The sequence below is a fragment of the Eschrichtius robustus genome, chromosome 1 (assembly GCF_028021215.1).
Source record: "Eschrichtius robustus isolate mEscRob2 chromosome 1, mEscRob2.pri, whole genome shotgun sequence".
In the NCBI taxonomy this organism is placed as follows: domain Eukaryota; kingdom Metazoa; phylum Chordata; class Mammalia; order Artiodactyla; family Eschrichtiidae; genus Eschrichtius; species Eschrichtius robustus.
The window spans coordinates 7312225-7318375 of record NC_090824.1 but is presented as its reverse complement, the minus strand read 5'-3'; positions in this window follow the sequence as shown (position 1 = coordinate 7318375).

Here is a 6151-nt window from a genome sequence, read left to right as displayed (position 1 = left end):
CAGTCATCGTGGCCTCTGAGTCAGACAAATGACATGATCAAAATGACCCTTAATCTCTCCGTAATTAATTGAGGATCTATAAAAATAGCGTAATTGGCAAAGTGTCGTAAATTAGCATACTAATACGGTGACCCTCGCTAGGTAAGCAGCATGGATTTACATGTGGGTGTTGTGCTGGGACCCACGGCTGAAAGGAAGATCTGGTGCAAGAGGTATCCGAACTGTATTATCCCATCATCGGGCTGCTTTCTTCCAAGACGAGGATTAGTGCTAATAATTTCTCCCCAGGGAATCACTATCTAAATCCAGGTTTTTTGCAGAGTCTGTAAATACAGCTAGAGTCCTATTGGGGAGCAGAGAGGAGAGGCACAGTAAGTAGGTCAATCCAAGTGCTTTTGTGCACTAACAATGATGGAGAACATCGAAGTTTCCATGTCGCTTAAGCAGTTGTTCTGTTTGTATTGACCAAGTAAGCTAGAAATCCAGGAGGGAGGTGATTTAAAGTATTAGAAGACAGCGAGACTTCTGGAGCCAAAAAAAAAAAAAAAAGTTGTGTATTCACATAGAGTTGGGTGATTCTGAGTAATGGAAGGAACCTTCTGCCCCTTTCTCAGGTTGCCTTGTTGTAACTGGACCTGAGAGCTCTCTCCAAGCTTTGTGGCAGCATGTTTGGCCGTCACCTACTTTGAGAAACGGATATTCACAAATGGTCGTGTTTTAAATGCATTCTCTGATCCAGCTTATTACAAGGACATGTTATTTATGGAAGGGGTCCTGTCTGTAAAACCTCAGGTAAAACTGCATGGTAGAAAGGAAACATCATAGGCTGTGACAAGGGTACTTGGACTCTAGACCCAGCCTGGCAACCGACTTTCTGTGCAGATTGAGGCCAGTGACTTCACCTCCTTTACACACGACACCATATTTAAAATGAGGAAGAGGCTTCTAGGACCCCTTCTACATTAATAATATAAAGTATCTCAAAAGTCGTGTCTGAATACCTTGGGGAGAGATGATATAAAGACGATTTGCAAATCTACTAATAAATAAAGGCTTACTGATGAAAAGGAATGGACATTTAGTCTGTGCCTAAAGCTCCAGGCTCTCTGTCATGTGGTTTTTCATGGAATCCTCAAAACTACCGTGATTTTGGCTCTCGCTTCCATCTTTGCAGCTAAGTCAGTTGGAGCTCACAGAGTTTGCAACTTATCTAAGTTTTTTGGCATCTAGCAAGTAGCAAATGTGGGTCCTTATTCTAAAAAGTTAATGGTGGTAGGTAACATGTGCCAAAACTTCTTTTATGTGTCTGTTATTGTTATTATTAATTCATTGAATCTTTTCAACAACATCGTGAGATAGGAAGTTTGGTAATTTTACAGATGAGGAAAGTGTTGCTCAGAGTAGGTCAATGGCTTTTTCAAGGTCAATGGGTTAATAAAAAGTTATGAAGAAATATTGCTTTCTGATTGTATAAGTGGATGGATGGATGGATGGATGAAACAATGAGGAAATTAACTAGACAAGTCTCTGATGAGGCTTGGACAGATAAACCACCCAAAACCCATGGTGGCCAGCAACCACTGAGGAGTGATATGATCACGTTCCTCTTCTGTTTCAAAGTCTTAAATGATTCCACATTGTCTGGAAATACAAAAATAATAAAAAAAGATTCTTCTAAATGGTATATAATAATACTACTACCATTTATTGTTCATGTAGTATATGCTACAAAGAATTAAGTATTTTCTGCACAAACTGTCTCATTTAATTCTCACAGCTGCATTGTAGAGTAGTATTATTTATTTTTTGATTTCACAGTAAAGAAACTAAAGGTCATAGAAGCTAACTAATTTAGGCATACACCTGGGAATGGGTGGCCACATAATTTGTCATCCTAATTGAGATCATTCTGATAGTGAGAGGGAGGTGTGCTGATAATTTTGGGGGTACAACAGGCATAAACAGGGCTCTTGCACACCTACTGGAGGTATTGTCTTTGTAACTTGGCAGTGAAAAACCTGGGGTGTAAAAACTTTCTCATCCCAGAGTCCATGTTTCTAACTTCTACCCTCCCAGCCTTGCTAAGTCTTCTTTCCACCATGCGCTCCAGGCTGGGCAGCTCTCACCACTTCCCACAGCGCTGCTTCCATGCCGCCATGTTTGATGTGAGCCGTTGCATTCTACGCTGACTTGAACTGCTCATGAGATTCTCCTCCTTTGCATGTTCCTCTGCCTGGTATACCCTCCTCCTCTTCTTTGACAAACTCCCTTTCAGTCTTCAAAACTCCTTCTGTCTGCACTTCCCCTGGGAAGACTTCTGTCAATATTGACTTCCCTCTCTCCAATCCCATAATCTTTCTTTGCTGTTCATATCTCTTTTTCCTTCTTTCCCACTCAGTTATGATGTTTCAAGGGCAGACACTCATTGTTGTAACTTCAGTGTCCAGCATGGAACTCACCACTGAATGGGACTAATAATTTTTAAGAAAGGAGGGAAAATCGGAGGAAAAGAAGAAGTATGAATACTTGTGGTTCTGATGGAAATTGAAGATGGATCATTCATTCATTCATTCATTCAACTATTCAATCACCGTTTATTGAGCACCTATCATATTCTAGGTGCTGGAATTTCACTGGTGAATAAAACAGACAGCTAGTTGCTCTGGAGGTACGTGTTTCCTAAAAGGGGACAGACAATACATAAATAACCAAATATCAGTCATAAGATTTATGTACCATAAAGGTGTGGCTAAGCATCCTGCAGAAATAGAGAAATCAAGAGAATACATTTCAGATGCAAGAACACTTGCCCTTTTCCTGATAGCTCGAATTTTATAGATGACATCAAGTGTCACATCCTCAAGGAAAACTTCCCAGTGGAGTTCAACCCTCTTTTTGTAAGATCATTTTGAGGAAGGTAAGATAGGTATTATTGTACCCAATTTGCAGATTCAAAGACAGGAAATGAGAGCAATAAAGAGATGTTTCCTAGGTGGTAGAGATTGTGCACAGGGAGGTGGGATATGAACCCAGATCTTCTGCTACCACGATTTTCCTAGAAACTCTGATTAATTGCAACAGACTCTACCTGAAACGTCATTAATGATATTTTAAAAATCTCATTTATAGTATTAGAATATACTGATATATAAATGTATTAGTTTTCTGTGGCTGCTGTAACAAATGACCACAGACTTGCTGACTCAAAACAACAGAAAGTGATTCTCTCACAGTTTTGGAAGTCAGAGGTCTGAAATCAGTACCACTGAGCTGAAATGCTCCTTCTGGAAGTTCTGGGAACAATACCTTCCTTACCTCTTCCAGCTTCTCGTGGTTGACAGTGTCACTTGGCTTGTGGTCACATCACTCCAACGTTCAAGACCAGCATCTTCAAATCTCCTTCCGCTCTGTCTTCACACTGCTTTCTCCTCTATGTGTGTAGTTAAATCTCCTTCTGCCTCCTTCTTATAAGGACACTTTTGATTGCATTTAAGTCCCTTTCAGGTAATCCAGAATAATCTTCCCATCTCAACATCCTTAGGTGAATCACATCTGCAAAGACCCCCCTCTTTTTTGTCATATAAAGTAACATATTTACTGGTTCCAGAGATTAGGACATGAACTTATTCTGAGGGACCATTTTTCAGCCCACCACAAAAACTAACTCCTAATTATACTATACTAAGACTTGGTAGGTGATAAAGATATTAAGCCATATTTTATCCAATGCTTATACCACCTGGGAGACACCCCCTATGATGGCTACAGGCTCTGAAATGGAAGGGAGAGTTTTCAAATCTAGCCTTCTTAAGCTCTGGACTCAGACTTTTTCCACCCCTTTCCATTGAAACAGTTTTATTAAAACAGTAGTTTTATTTTTATTTTTTCCCCTTTTTTCCTGGACCAAAGTCTCTCATCAGTAAAGCATCACCATTTGCAAAATAAGAAACTTTCCCTCTGGCTACGTGTTCCTGGGATGGAAAGCTGTATTTTTCATTTTGCCCAAGTTTGGGCTCTGTAATAGCAAACTCTGTGTTCTGTTTGTGCAAATTATCCCTGCTGACAGTGATGGAGAAACACTCTTCTTCCAAGAGAGTTAATAGATCCCAGTACCAGGGATGCCATCTCTCTGCCACTTTCCCCAGGAGCAATAGGACTGATTTTTTTATTAGCCCAATGAAGTGCTGGCAAAGGAGGGATCCTTCTCAGTGCTCTTCACCTGGGATTTTCTGGTTCCTGGAGCCTATGTGTGTCTAGTCTTCAGTCAATTAACATAAAGTTCAGCTGAAGGGGTGTGGGGACCCAATCTCTCAGTTCCAGGGGATTCCAACCTGCTTCAGGCTAATTCCATTGCTATCCCCATTCCAATCAATGCATTTTGTCAAACCTAAAGTCAAAGTCAGGTTGCCTTGTTCTGTGCATGATGATTGCTAAATAACATTAATAGTTAAAAGATGCTAATGTTCCCCCAAACGGTCAGGTTTCTGTCTCCTTCTCTTTTTGCTGTCATTTTCATCTTACTGATAGTGTGTGAAAGGCGAAGTCTTTCCCCACCCCAGCTCAGACTTAATACAGTGCCAGCGAGCTATTTTTCCCAGCTCCCCAGAGACATCTGAAATTGATTTCAGAGGCTGAACACTCAAATTAGATATTTAAAGCAACGAAGATGAACTTGAAGATGAATCTACCCTGTTGGGGGTCAGAGGACAACTGATGAAATATTTTTTTTTTTTATTCTTAGCCCATAACGTGGATTCTTATTCAGCTTGTCATTTTCTGGAATCAATATGCAAATTAAAGAAATGTAGCATTGAGTACCTACCTGTAAGGACTGTGTATCGTCAGGTGTCTATCTAGGTTTGCCTTGAAGCCAAAGTATGTATTTGGCAAGTTGAGTTTGGAACACTGAGGTCTGATGGATTCATGTTGCTTCTAGAACTCCAGTTTCACCCAACTTGTACTGAATTTAATTTCACACCAGCAATGTTATTTCACTTGCTTATGAGTCACAAACAATTGATTTTGTGCAAGTTTGGGAATCTTACACGGTGTGATACAGCAAGATGCCTTCTTTTAAACTATTTTTTTTAATTAAAAAGTATATTTACAGATTTGTTCATTAGAGACAAAAAAATTCCTAAATAAATGTTCACAAGAATACATCATGGACCAGAGGCAGGGTCTGGATATGAAATACAATGCAGTCAAGGAAAATAAAATGTGCGGGTCCCTTCATGTATTCCCAGAATTTCCTTTGACTTTATTTCATTTTATTCTAGTCTATATATTAAACATGTGCATGGTCATAGCTTCTTTCTGGAGAACTGCCTTGTCCTAGATATTTTACTCTTTTTGATGTGAAAATAATTGTAAATTGCAATATTGGTCTGAGAGGGTGGAAAGAAATGCTTTAGTTTTCCAGTAGAACAAGGCAGTCCTTAAAGATGTAACACCAACTTTCTGCTGAGAGAAAGACTTTTATTTTTCAAGGCAGAGGTATGGGATTATGGGGAGAGAGGATTAGGATTTTGCCTTGACCTTTCTGCTCCTGAATGAGACCAGTGGAATTAACTTAACCTTCTGAGATGTATGATTTGTTTACTGCTCCTTAAAGCCTACCAGCTTAAATATTGCAGTTAATTATGGAGACACTGAAAGTTTAGGTGGGTGATGAGAACATGAGATACCCCCAATCAGATTCAGGTTAACTCAACTGGGAATGTCAACTAGAGGAAGTGGATACAGAATGCCATTGTAAATTGTGCAATATAAAGGTAATTCCTGAAGTTTTTAGAGTGGAATTGCAGAGGATTTTGGAGGCAAACAGTCAATGGTTTGATTCTAGGTTCTTTCACATCCTAACTGAGTGGCTTTAGGCTGACAAGTTAATGTCTACGTTATTAGTAAAGATAAGCTAGGCTATGCTTCAGTAACAAATAAGTCCAAAATCCCAGAGGCTTAATAGATCTGTTGCTTGTCATACAATATGTCTATTGGGGGTATGCCCCACATCATCACTGAGGAAGCAGGCTCACAAGGGGCTCCCCCGTTTGGAGCCACACTGTTAGAAGGCATGGCTTCCCTAGTTGCCGTAAAAGAGGAGATAAATGAAAAATTGTGTGCCATTTCCTCCCTGCCTGGGCCTGGGTAT